At 37.4% G+C, this 14,363-nt stretch overlaps 1 non-coding gene and 1 pseudogene across 1 annotated transcript; both read left to right on the plus strand.

Moving 5' to 3' along the window:
• Positions 1-2,990: 2,990 nt before the first annotated feature.
• On the plus strand, positions 2,991-4,364 carry LOC131360262 (uncharacterized; annotated as a pseudogene).
• Positions 4,365-5,610: 1,246 nt separating this feature from the next.
• On the plus strand, positions 5,611-5,725 carry LOC131360983 (U5 spliceosomal RNA). The gene has a single exon (XR_009205935.1). It is a non-coding gene; the product is annotated as a U5 spliceosomal RNA (small nuclear RNA).
• Positions 5,726-14,363: the final 8,638 nt, after the last annotated feature.

Genomic DNA, 14,363 nt, shown 5'->3' on the forward strand with positions numbered 1-14,363 from the left:
GTGCTGTAGAGGTAGATTTATCTCGGTTTCAGTTCGGGCTGGTCATCCACACCCATTCCAAATGAATCATGGATCTCTAGCCAAATCTGTCAATGATGAGTGTTAATCTTTGGGAGAATAGATGTTACAGGCTACTCAAAGTCATGATTGGGAACCAACTGAGCAGCCAGCTGTTTACAGCCCAAAATTAAATGCATATAACACAGCACTAAACTGGCTGGCTAGAGCTGAGAGAGGCGTGGTGATCCTTCCTGATGATAGGACAGATCCCAACCCATGGTATAAAACTGATTTGGTCCTACCTGAATTGGAACTTTCAGTTGTAAGACTACGAAAAGTGCCCAAGGAATTGTAAGGGAGTAGAAAATATGATGTAGGTCTAATTAAAAATTGCCCTCCAGTGATCATTACACCAAAATCAGATTATAGGCCAAAGAGGGCTCAATATCTCCTAAAACCAGAAGCTATAGCAGGAATAAAGACCATGTGTCAAAAGGAGGGATGGTAACAGAAATAAGGAAACACTGGCATGTTATAGGCTATGCTAACTACTCCCAAAGATTTTGTGAACGCTGTGTCATATGTGCAACAAACAACATTGGGAGAGGCACATCCATCACCACAAACGCCATTTGAACACTTACAAATGGACTTTATTGAGTTAACACCTAGAGAGGGTAAGAAGTATTATATGGTTATAGTACATATGTTCTCTAAATGGGTAGAGGCTATTCCTAGATCTAAGCAGGATGCTAGTGCAGTAGCAAAAGCACTGCTCACTGAAATTATTCCACGGTGGGGAATTCCTGAGAGAATTGGTAGTGATAATGGTACCCCATTCCTGAATTAGGCATTACAGAAAGTCAGTGAATACTTAGGGATCACCCAGCTAGTGGTGGAGCAGTAGAAAGGGAGAATGGCACACTAAAAAATAAATTGGCAAAATGCTGCTCTGAGACAGGTTTGTCATGGGTCAAAGCCCTCCCAAAAGTGTTGATGCAAATCCGAGCACGAGCAAGAGGGAGCGCTGACCTGAGTCCATTTGAAATCCTTTTTGGCAGGCCATTAACCACAGGAGTGGGTTTTTCAGGAAGCCAGAGACACAGTATCGGCGAATGTGAAGATCAAATGTTGAACTATTGCATAAATTTGTCTTCTGTGTTATCTGATATTCACAGGCAGGTGAAGAACACCCTTCCTAAACCACATGCAGACACCCTGCACAACCTGAAGCTTGGCGAGTGGGTCGTGGTGAAAGACTTCAGGATGAAGAATTGGAAGGCTAAGCGTTGGCTGGGACCGTTCTAGATTCTGCTGACTACACCCACCGCTGTGAAGATAGCAGAGAGAGCAACGTGGATACACACCAGTCACTGTAAGCGGGTACCAGTGCCGGATCAGGAACTAGGGGAGAGTAAATGTTCACTGTAACCACCCCATATGGTAGAATTGTTGGTTTCTAGACGAAATCTAGAAAAAATCCCTAACACCCGCACTCATGAAGACAACCTGAACAGATAGTGTTCCAGAGCCTCGGTGAGGTGGGACGAGTGCCTAAGGGCAGTGCCTGCATTCTAACCACCAATATACTTTAAGAAAGGTGAAGGTTCACTTAAAGTTTGGTGTTGTTCATAGGAATCATCCGAGAGACACTGATGTTCCACCAGATCTGACACAAACAGACTATGACCCTGAGTTGACAAATGATAAAAATTCATTTAGTGTGTGTTTTGTTTTGATTTTTTTTCATCCCGATATGTTTTGTGTTATGCTTTTCTTTTCCCTGATTCTGATTCCCTGACTTGCAAAGAAAAAAGAAAGAAAATTAGAGGGGTTTCTCCTCTCTTAAGAAAAAGCAGAGTAACTATTTTTTAAGTTTTAGTTGATGAAGACATCATTGGAAAGCCAAGGGTAAAGATGATGGTTGTCCTTAAGGACAAAAATGAGGGAAATGTAGTGGAAATTTTAACAAGTAACAAAAATGAACAAGTAACACTTTAGGACCTCTGCTGTGTGTGTGTGTGTGGAGAGGAAGATATTAACCAGGTGGCTGTCAGTACCAGGAGTTACTCTACTCGTGGCATACAAGAACATTGTTTATCATGTCTTTCTATATGCTATAGCTCCTTTGATGGAAGTGCTGTTGGTCACGTATACATTTGGTTTAGGATGCACCTAAAAGTTCTATATGAAAGGGACCCGTGAAAGCGGGCCTTGCCTCTCCGCTGTGTAATCTCATTGCACTGTGTTTGAGATGCCTGTTGCCGTGGCAAAATAAAAATTCCTTTCTTATCTCTTTGCTTTGACTCGCACCATTGTGTCCGTGTGTAATTTGTTAATCTTTTCAATTCAGAGTGCAGACTTGCCACCACAATATCAAAGTTATTTTTTTCCGCTGTTCCCATGTTTCTTTGAAATTTTGCATTTTAATGTAAAAAAATCACATTTCATATCATAGTTGACGCCAAATGTGTGCAAAAAGTCAAAGAAAACCGCCCCATTCAGCTGCACACATGCGTTTGTCTGAAAAACCGCTTTCCCTTGCCATTTCCATTTTTTATGTGCTGAGACAGCAACAGTCTGACCTGATTAATGATGCTCATTTCAATCCAACTTCTGAAACAAAATTTACAGAAGGAGACATGATAATGATACTGTACGTGTCTTAGTAAAGCAAAGTACATTCACTCCTGGGTGGCCCTATGAGATTAAAGCTATCTGTAATAGCTGTGTGGCCATGTCTATCAAGGGAAAATTATGATGGTACCATATGTCCCAATGCAAACTATTCAAAGGTCCAGCAAGTAATTAACTAATGTTTCTCTGTGCTCTTTCTCAGGCTGATCACAGCAATTCCATGGAAACCAGATGACAGGAAGGTGTCCGGGCACACTTGCATCAAACTATGCAAATTATATCCAATCCCTCCAGGTTGTTTTATTAAGGGAAACATTAATAAGACTTTATTGCATGATGTAAATTTGATACTGATGCATGTAACCTATAACATTTCAAATATTTTGTCTGCTTTTGTGAAACATTGTAGTGAGGATGATAAAACAGCTACAGTCACGAATCGGTGATTTAATCTCTGATTACAAAGGCAGGCTTGCAGTCCAAATTGCACCTGTACATTCTAAGCGAGATCTGTTTGGAAATTTAGGAGGTCTCTTTGGCTCTGTGAATTCAATTGCCAACACTTACAAAATAACAGGACAATCACAATTCTCAGCTTAGTTGGCAAACCAGGTGGCCACTGGTTTTTAACACATCACCAACAGCAATGAAAATATCATCAAATCGATTAGATCTGAAGCGCAGGCACTTCTATTGGTCAGCCATACATTATTCAATTAAAGCCGTACCATCCAACGTGACTTAGTCTGCAGATCATATGCTCAGGATTTATTTACTGGTGCAAGACAAGAAATTTTAGACCTTTGTCTTCTCAAGACACCTAGGCATGCTTTAAATGATCTTATAGAAATTTTAGACTTGCATAGATGGTATGCATCAGAAAAGATGAAAGATATTAAATACTCTGAATTACTGTCTACATTGATGTTATACATTGGGAATGAGTGCACTGGCTGCATTGTTGTTGTTGTTGTTTTTTTTGCCAATTTTCCTTTTATACACCCAGAGCAAGTATTTTTGAACTCCACAACTATATGTTCTATAGGTGTAGTAGTGAAAGATCAGATCAATGGGTCCACCTAACAGGATATATGACTTTAAAAGAGGATGAGACCTTGTTTACCACTCGCACCTGTTGTCATGAAACTTCCAGTTATGTTATTTGCACATGTAATACTTTACGACAACCCTTCTCTTCCAATGATACTAAGCTTATCAGTGTTCAGTCATTGCATGGTCATGCTGATGCGATTCAAGTATCTCACACACAGTGGTGTTTCATCAGTGAAATGAATTCCTTCACCTATGGTGGTCTGACCTGCCCTGCTAACCATACCTTCTGTTTGGAGGTTACAGAGGATTTCTCAATGGGTCAGATAAATATCTTGGGGAGGATACCACTGGACACAGATGTTTCTCCATGGTGGGAAGACACTTTCTTTGAACATAGCACAAAAGCTCTTATGGACACAATATATTTGGTACAACAAACAATACTACAGACTGAGTATCATCTGAACCAGGCTCAGGTGGAAGCAAACCTGGCCAAGGGAACAGCAGAGATCTTGTCAAGTTCATGTTCCGTGGCTGTGTGATTGCCAGTGGACTTGTTCTCAATTCAATGTTATTATTTCAGATTTATGCTTCGCTCCTTACGAACATTTGCCAACACTGTTTTCATGCTTAGCCCCTTATAGGTTCCAGCCATTCAGAGACTGCTACAGTAAGATTCCCAGCAATGTCCCCTTGGGAATTATTTTGAAAATGTCCCAAGGGGCCAGGGCAGGATGGTAATGTGACAGGCCAAATTATTAATTTTGAGTGTGATGAAGTTATATCTTCAAGCAAAAACAGAAACTCTGCGGAATTTGGGGGGATTTGGGAGGTGTGTCATAAAACAATTCACTTTCCTGTGTACCTCCCCCTCTTCAAGGAGTCAATGGTGGAACTATTTTCTGGATCTCACCAAGAATGTACATTCTTTTACCCTTCAGGTTCTAATCTCAAGGAACACTGAAAAGATATGATGATATACTTACTGTATGATGTTATTCATGTTTAATGTTATTTTAAAGCTCATGTCGCGATTGTTGTAAAAGGACTAATGTCCATATCAGAGTATGCTAAAGTTTACACATAGTCTGTACTCCTGTTGGAGATATCCTTATGACATGTCACAAGACAACACTCTGAACTATGTCCATTACAACCCATTTGGTGTGAACCAAAACTAAAAGCCAGCTGTGTCCTTATGACCCGTCCACAACCAGGCTTTCTGTGGACTCAGAGATTGTATGACCCTTTGTCTCTCTTGGGTATATAAGGTGCATTGACAAAAGACTCAGGGAGCATCTGCATTCAGAACTTCCCACACTATTATTATATGTCTCTATTGCCAGGTATGACTTTAACTCTGTAACTTGTGTTTTTCATACTATGCTGATCCTTTGAATTGTTACTGTGTTTGGTATTTTTCTAACTGAATAGACTGACTTAAGTGGAACCTGCCTGGCAAAATAAAATTGTTAATATTGACTTATTCTGAGTCTATGGAAAATCATTATTATACACCTCTTTAATCTTAGATTGTGAACTTAAATCGGAATGGAGAAAGCTAGGTTTATGTTGGAATGGAGTAGCCTCGACTTAAACTTGAATGGAGAATGCCTCGGTTTGAAGTTAAATTAGAACAAACTGAAACTTAAACTTGTATAGAAAAACCCAGGTTTAAGTTTAAATAGAGTTATGTTCAATCATTTCAGTTTTCAATCTACTTAATAAATTAAGAAAAGTCAACCCTCTAAATTGTGATCGGCATCAGATTATACTTACATTAATTATTAACTGGAGTCAGATTATCATTATACACAGAGTTCAAAGAATGAATCCAAGATTTAATAAATGAAGCAAAATCTTCTAGAAGCCCAAAGGAAAGGTAGAATATGAGATATGCTGCTCTGCATTTTTTCTTTATAGCTCTGGTTTCTCTTAAGTCACGCATAATTCTTTCGCCTTTTACTAAAGACTTCCGTGGAGAGGAACATCAATGAGTTTGATGTATTTTTATGAGCTTTGCTCGGGCAAAGCTGTGTGTGCATTTTATATGAATTTTTTATGAATTTTGGCATTTTAATGTAATTAATCACATTTCATATCATAGTCGACCCCAAACATGAAAAAAGTCACACTGCGCCGAGGCAGGAAACGAGCAAGTTCGATGAAATATGTTGAAACTTAACTTTAAATATGTATTCACTTAACATTGTTAAGTGAATTTTCATGGAATATCACCTTTTCCATGATTCTTTTGAATTTTTGAACTTTGATGAAAAAAAATCATATTTCATATCAAAATTCATATTTTTTATAACTTTCCTATGTTTCTCAAGAATTTTTGCATTTTGAAGTAAACAATCACATTTCATATCATAGTCGACCCCAAACATGTGAAAAAAGTCAAAGAAAACTGCCCGATTCAGCTGCACACATGCTTTTCGCTGAAAAACCGCTTTCCCTTGCTCGTAGAGCGCTGAGAGTTGCGGAATCGCATTTTCAGCGCCAGAGAAGCACAATGCAGAGAGCACACTGCGCCGAGGCAGGAAACGAGCCAGTTCGATGAAAAATGATGAAAGTTGATTTTGTTATGTGAATTTTCAAGAAATATCACTGTTTTCATGTTTCTAATCAATTTTTGCACTCTGATGAAAAAAATCATATTTCATATCAAAGTTCATATTTTTTATGACTTTCCTATCTTTCTTATGAATTTTGTCATTTTATAGTAAACAATCACATTTCATATCATAGTCGACCCCAAACGTGAAAAAAGTCAAAGAAAACTTCCCCATTCAGCTGCACACATACGATTGTCTGAAAAACCGCTTTCCCTTGCTCGTAGAGCGGTGAGAGTTGCGGAATCGCATTTTCAGCGCCAGAGAAGCACAATGCAGAGAGCACACTGCACCGAGGCAGGAAACGAGCCACTTCGATGAAAAATGATGAAAGTTGATTTTGTTAAGTGACATTTCAAGAAATCTCACTGTTTTCATGTATCTCATGAATTTTTTTACGTTGATGAAAAAAATCATATTTCATATCAGAGTTCATATTATTTATGACTTTCCTATGTTTCTTATGAATTTTGTCATTTTATAGTAAACAATCACATTTCATATCATAGTCGACCCCATACATGTGAAAAAAGTCAAAGAAAACTTCCCCATTCAGCTGCACACATACGATTGTCTGAAAAACCGCTTTCCCTTGCTCGTAGAGCGCTGAGACTTGCGGAATCGCATTTTCAGCGCCAGAGAAGCACAATGCAGAGAGCACACTGCACCGAGGCAGGAAACGTGCCAGTTCGATGAAAAATGATGAAAGTTGATTTTGTTATGTGAATTTTCAAGAAATATCACTGTTTTCATGTTTCTAATCAATTTTTGCACTCTGATGAAAAAAATCATATTTCATATCAAAGTTCATATTTTTTATGACTTTCCTATGTTTCTTATGAATTTTGTCATTTTATAGTAAACAATCACATTTCATATCATAGTCGACCCCAAACATGTGAAAAAAGTCAAAGAAAACTGCCCCATTCAGCTGCACACATACTTTTCGCTGAAAAACCGCTTTCCCTTGCTCGTAGAGCGCTGAGAGTTGCGGAATCGCATTTTCAGCGCCAGAGAAGCACAATGCAGAGAGCACACTGCACCGAGGCAGGAAACGAGCCAGTTCGATGAAAAATGATGAAAGTTGATTTTGTTAAGTGAATTTTCAAGAAATATCACTGTTTTCATGTTTCTAATCAATTTTTGCACTTTGATGAAAAAAATCATATTTCATATCAAAGTTCATATTTTTTATGACTTTCCTATGTTTCTTATGAATTTTGTCATTTTATAGTAAACAATCACATTTCATATCATAGTCGACCCCAAACATGTGAAAAAAGTCAAAGAAAACTTCCCCATTCAGCTGCACACATACGATTGTCTGAAAAACCGCTTTCCCTTGCTCGTAGAGCGCTGAGAGTTGCGGAATCGCATTTTCAGCGCCAGAGAAGCACAATGCAGAGAGCACACTGCACCGAGGCAGGAAACGAGCCACTTCGATGAAAAATGATGAAAGTTGATTTTGTTATGTGAATTTTCAAGAAATATCACTGTTTTCATGTTTCTAATCAATTTTTGCACTCTGATGAAAAAAATCATATTTCATATCAAAAATCATATTTTTTATGACTTTCCTATGTTTCTTATGAATTTTGTCATTTTATAGTAAACAATCACATTTCATATCATAGTCGACCCCAAACATGTGAAAAAAGTCAAAGAAAACTGCCCCATTCAGCTGCACACATACTTTTCGCTGAAAAACCGCTTTCCCTTGCTCGTAGAGCGCTGAGAGTTGCGGAATCGCATTTTCAGCGCCAGAGAAGCACAATGCAGAGAGCACACTGCACCGAGGCAGGAAACGAGCCAGTTCGATGAAAAATGATGAAAGTTGATTTTGTTATGTGAATTTTCAAGAAATATCACTGTTTTCATGTTTCTAATCAATTTTTGCACTCTGATGAAAAAAAATCATATTTCATATCAAAAATCATATTTTTTATGACTTTCCTATGTTTCTTATGAATTTTGTCATTTTATAGTAAACAATCACATTTCATATCATAGTCGAACCCAAACATGTGAAAAAAGTCAAATAAAACTTCCCCATTCAGCTGCACACCCACGATTGTCTGAAAAACCGCTTTCCCTTGCTCGTAGAGCGCTGAGAGTTGCGGAATCGCATTTTCAGCGCCAGAGAAGCACAATGCAGAGAGCACACTGCACCGAGGCAGGAAACGAGCCACTTCGATGAAAAATGATGAAAGTTGATTTTGTTATGTGAATTTTCAAGAAATATCACTGTGTTCATGTTTCTAATCAATTTTTGCACTCTGATGAAAAAAATCATATTTCATATCAAAAATCATATTTTTCATGACTTTCCTATGTTTCTTATGAATTTTGTAATTTTATAGTAAACAATCACATTTCATATCATAGTCGACCCCAAACGTGAAAAAAGTCAAAGAAAACTGCGCCTATCAGCTGCATACATACGTTTGTCTGAAAAACCGCTTTCCCTTGCTCGTAGAGCGCTGAGAGTTGCGGAATCGCATTTTCAGCGCCAGAGAAGTACAATGGAAAGAGTACACTGCGCCGAGGCAGGAAACGAGCCAGTTCGATGAAAAATGATGAAAGTTGATTTTGTTAAGTGAATTTTCAAGAAATATCACTGTTTTCATGTTTCTAATCAATTTTTGCACTTTGATGAAAAAAGTCATATTTCATATCAAAGTTCATATTTTTTATGACTTTCCTATGTTTCTTATGAATTTTGTCATTTTATAGTAAACAATCACATTTCATATCATAGTCGACCCCAAACATGTGAAAAAAGTCAAAGAAAACTGCCCCATTCAGCTGCACACATACTTTTCGCTGAAAAACCGCTTTCCCTTGCTCGTAGAGCGCTGAGAGTTGCGGAATCGCATTTTCAGCGCCAGAGAAGCACAATGCAGAGAGCACACTGCACCGAGATAGGAAACGAGCCAGTTCGATGAAAAATGATGAAAGTTGATTTTGTTATGTGAATTTTCAAGAAATATCACTGTTTTCATGTTTCTAATCAATTTTTGAACTCTGATGAAAAAAATCATATTTCATATCAAAAATCATATTTTTTATGACTTTCCTATGTTTCTTATGAATTTTGTCATTTTATAGTAAACAATCACATTTCATATCATAGTCGAACCCAAACATGTGAAAAAAGTCAAATAAAACTTCCCCATTCAGCTGCACACCCACGATTGTCTGAAAAACCGCTTTCCCTTGCTCGTAGAGCGCTGAGACTTGCGGAATCGCATTTTAATCGCCAGAGAAGCACAATGGAGAGAGTACACTGCGCCGAGGCAGGAAACGAGCCAGTTCGATGAAAAATGATGAAAGTTGATTTTGTTAAGTGAATTTTCAAGAAATATCACTGTTTTCATGTTTCTAATCAATTTTTGCACTTTGATGAAAAAAATCATATTTCATATCAAAGTTCATATTTTTTATGACTTTCCTATGTTTCTTATGAATTTTGTCATTTTATAGTAAACAATCACATTTCATATCATAGTCGACCCCAAACATGTGAAAAAAGTCAAAGAAAACTTCCCCATTCAGCTGCACACATACGATTGTCTGAAAAACCGCTTTCCCTTGCTCGTAGAGCGCTGAGACTTGCGGAATCGCATTTTCAGCGCCAGAGAAGCACAATGCAGAGAGCACACTGCACCGAGACAGGAAACGAGCCAGTTCGATGAAAAATAATGAAAGTTGATTTTGTTAAGTGAATTTTCAAGAAATATCACTGTTTTCATGTTTCTAATCAATTTTTGCACTTTGATGAAAAAAATCATATTTCATATCAAAGTTCATATTTTTTATGACTTTCCTATGTTTCTTATGAATTTTGTCATTTTATAGTAAACAATCACATTTCATATCATAGTCGAACCCAAACATGTGAAAAAAGTCAAAGAAAACTTCCCCATTCAGCTGCACACCCACGATTGTCTGAAAAACCGCTTTCCCTTGCTCGTAGAGCGCTGAGACTTGCGGAATCGCATTTTCAGCGCCAGAGAAGCACAATGCAGAGAGCACACTGCACCGAGGCAGGAAACGAGCCAGTTCGATGAAAAATGATGAAAGTTGATTTTGTTATGTGAATTTTCAAGAAATATCACTGTTTTCATGTTTCTAATCAATTTTTGCACTCTGATGAAAAAAATCATATTTCATATCAAAAATCATATTTTTCATGACTTTCCTATGTTTCTTATGAATTTTGTAATTTTATAGTAAACAATCACATTTCATATCATAGTCGACCCCAAACGTGAAAAAAGTCAAAGAAAACTGCGCCTATCAGCTGCATACAAACGTTTGTCTGAAAAACCGCTTTCCCTTGCTCTTAGAGCGCTGAGACTTGCGGAATCGCATTTTCAGCGCCAGAGAAGCACAATGCAGAGAGCACACTGCACCGAGGCAGGAAATGAGCCACTTCGATGAAAAATGATGAAAGTTGATTTTGTTAAGTGAATTTTCAAGAAATATCACTGTTTTCATGTTTCTAATCAATTTTTGCACTTTGATGAAAAAAATCATATTTCATATCAAAGTTCATATTTTTTATGACTTTCCTATGTTTCTTATGAATTTTGTCATTTTATAGTAAACAATCACATTTCATATCATAGTCGACCCCAAACATGTGAAAAAAGTCAAAGAAAACTGCCCCATTCAGCTGCACACATACTTTTCGCTGAAAAACCGCTTTCCCTTGCTCGTAGAGCGCTGAGAGTTGCGGAATCGCATTTTCAGCGCCAGAGAAGCACAATGCAGAGAGCACACTGCACCGAGGCAGGAAACGAGCCAGTTCGATGAAAAATGATGAAAGTTGATTTTGTTATGTGAATTTTCAAGAAATATCACTGTTTTCATGTTTCTAATCAATTTTTGCACTCTGATGAAAAAAATCATATTTCATATCAAAAATCATATTTTTTATGACTTTCCTATGTTTCTTATGAATTTTGTCATTTTATAGTAAACAATCACATTTCATATCATAGTCGAACCCAAACATGTGAAAAAAGTCAAAGAAAACTTCCCCATTCAGCTGCACACCCACGATTGTCTGAAAAACCGCTTTCCCTTGCTCGTAGAGCGCTGAGACTTGCGGAATCGCATTTTCAGCGCCAGAGAAGCACAATGCAGAGAGCACACTGCACCGAGGCAGGAAACGAGCCACTTCGATGAAAAATGATGAAAGTTGATTTTGTTATGTGACTTCTCAAGAAATATCACTGTTTTCATGTATCTCATGAATTTTTGTACGTTGATGAAAAAAATCATATTTCATATCAAAGTTCATATTTTTTATGACTTTGCTATGTTTCTTATGAATTTTGTCATTTTATAGTAAACAATCACATTTCATATCATAGTCGACCCCATACATGTGAAAAAAGTCAAAGAAAACTTCCCCATTCAGCTGCACACATACGATTGTCTGAAAAACCGCTTTCCGTTGCTCGTAGAGCGCTGAGACTTGCGGAATCGCATTTTCAGCGCCAGAGAAGCACAATGCAGAGAGCACACTGCGCGAAGGCAGGAAACGAGCCAGTTCGATGAAAAATAATGAAAGTTGATTTTGTTAAGTGAATTTTCAAGAAATATCACTGTTTTCATGTTTCTAATCAATTTTTGCACTTTGATGAAAAAAATCATATTTCATATCAAAGTTCATATTTTTTATGACTTTCCTATGTTTCTTATGAATTTTGTCATTTTATAGTAAACAATCACATTTCATATCATAGTCGACCCCATACATGTGAAAAAAGTCAAAGAAAACTTCCCCATTCAGCTGCACACATACGATTGTCTGAAAAACCGCTTTCCCTTGCTCGTAGAGCGCTGAGAGTTGCGGAATCGCATTTTCAGCGCCAGAGAAGCACAATGCAGAGAGCACACTGCACCGAGGCAGGAAACGAGCCAGTTCGATGAAAAATGATGACAGTTGATTTTGTTATGTGAATTTTCAAGAAATATCACCGTTTTCATGTTTCTAATCAATTTTTGCACTCTGATGAAAAAAATCATATTTCATATCAAAAATCATATTTTTCATGACTTTCCTACGTTTCTTATGAATTTTGTAATTTTATAGTAAACAATCACATTTCATATCATAGTCGACCCCAAACGTGAAAAAAGTCAAAGAAAACTGCGCCTATCAGCTGCATACATACGTTTGTCTGAAAAACCGCTTTCCCTTGCTCGTAGAGCGCTGAGACTTGCGGAATCGCATTTTCAGCGCCAGAGAAGCACAATGGAGAGAGTACACTGCGCCGAGGCAGGAAACGAGCCAGTTCGATGAAAAATGATGAAAGTTGATTTTGTTAAGTGAATTTTCAAGAAATATCACTGTTTTCATGTTTCTAATCAATTTTTGCACTTTGATGAAAAAAATCATATTTCATATCAAAGTTCATATTTTTTATGACTTTCCTATGTTTCTTATGAATTTTGTCATTTTATAGTAAACAATCACATTTCATATCATAGTCGAACCCAAACATGTGAAAAAAGTCAAAGAAAACTGCCCCATTCAGCTGCACACATACTTTTCGCTGAAAAACCGCTTTCCCTTGCTCGTAGAGCGCTGAGAGTTGCGGAATCGCATTTTCAGCGCCAGAGAAGCACAATGCAGAGAGCACACTGCACCGAGGCAGGAAACGAGCCAGTTCGATGAAAAATGATGAAAGTTGATTTTGTTATGTGAATTTTCAAGAAATATCACTGTTTTCATGTTTCTAATCAATTTTTGCACTCTGATGAAAAAAATCATATTTCATATCAAAAATCATATTTTTTATGACTTTCCTATGTTTCTTATGAATTTTGTCATTTTATAGTAAACAATCACATTTCATATCATAATCGAACCCAAACATGTGAAAAAAGTCAAATAAAACTTCCCCATTCAGCTGCACACCCACGATTGTCTGAAAAACCGCTTTCCCTTGCTCGTAGAGCGCTGAGAGTTGCGGAATCGCATTTTCAGCGCCAGAGAAGCACAATGCAGAGAGCACACTGCACCGAGGCAGGAAACGTGCCAGTTCGATGAAAAATGATGAAAGTTGATTTTGTTATGTGAATTTTCAAGAAATATCACTGTTTTCATGTTTCTAATCAATGTTTGCACTCTGATGAAAAAAATCATATTTCATATCAAAGTTCATATTTTTTATGACTTTCCTATGTTTCTTATGAATTTTGTCATTTTATAGTAAACAATCACATTTCATATCATAGTCGACCCCAAACGTGAAAAAAGTCAAAGAAAACTTCCCCATTCAGCTGCACACATACGATTGTCTGAAAAACCGCTTTCCCTTGCTCGTAGAGCGCTGAGAGTTGCGGAATCGCATTTTCAGCGCCAGAGAAGCACAATGCAGAGAGCACACTGCACCGAGGCAGGAAACGAGCCAGTTCGATGAAAAATGATGAAAGTTGATTTTGTTATGTGAATTTTCAAGAAATATCACTGTTTTCATGTTTCTAATCAATTTTTGCACTCTGATGAAAAAAATCATATTTCATATCAAAAATCATATTTTTTATGACTTTCCTATGTTTCTTATGAATTTTGTCATTTTATAGTAAACAATCACATTTCATATCATAGTCGAACCCAAACATGTGAAAAAAGTCAAAGAAAACTTCCCCATTCAGCTGCACACCCACGATTGTCTGAAAAACCGCTTTCCCTTGCTCGTAGAGCGCTGAGACTTGCGGAATCGCATTTTCAGCGCCAGAGAAGCACAATGCAGAGAGCACACTGCGCGAAGGCAGGAAACGAGCCAGTTCGATGAAAAATAATGAAAGTTGATTTTGTTAAGTGAATTTTCAAGAAATATCACTGTTTTCATGTATCTCATGAATTTTTGTACGTTGATGAAAAAAGTCATATTTCATATCTGAGTTCATATTATTTATGACTTTCCTATGTTTCTTATGAATTTTGTCATTTTATAGTAAACAATCACATTTCATATCATAGTCGACCCCATACATGTGAAAAAAGTCAAAGAAAACTTCCCCATTCAGCTGCAC

This window comes from Hemibagrus wyckioides, linkage group LG10 (assembly GCF_019097595.1).
Source record: "Hemibagrus wyckioides isolate EC202008001 linkage group LG10, SWU_Hwy_1.0, whole genome shotgun sequence".
Taxonomy (NCBI): Eukaryota; Metazoa; Chordata; class Actinopteri; order Siluriformes; family Bagridae; genus Hemibagrus; species Hemibagrus wyckioides.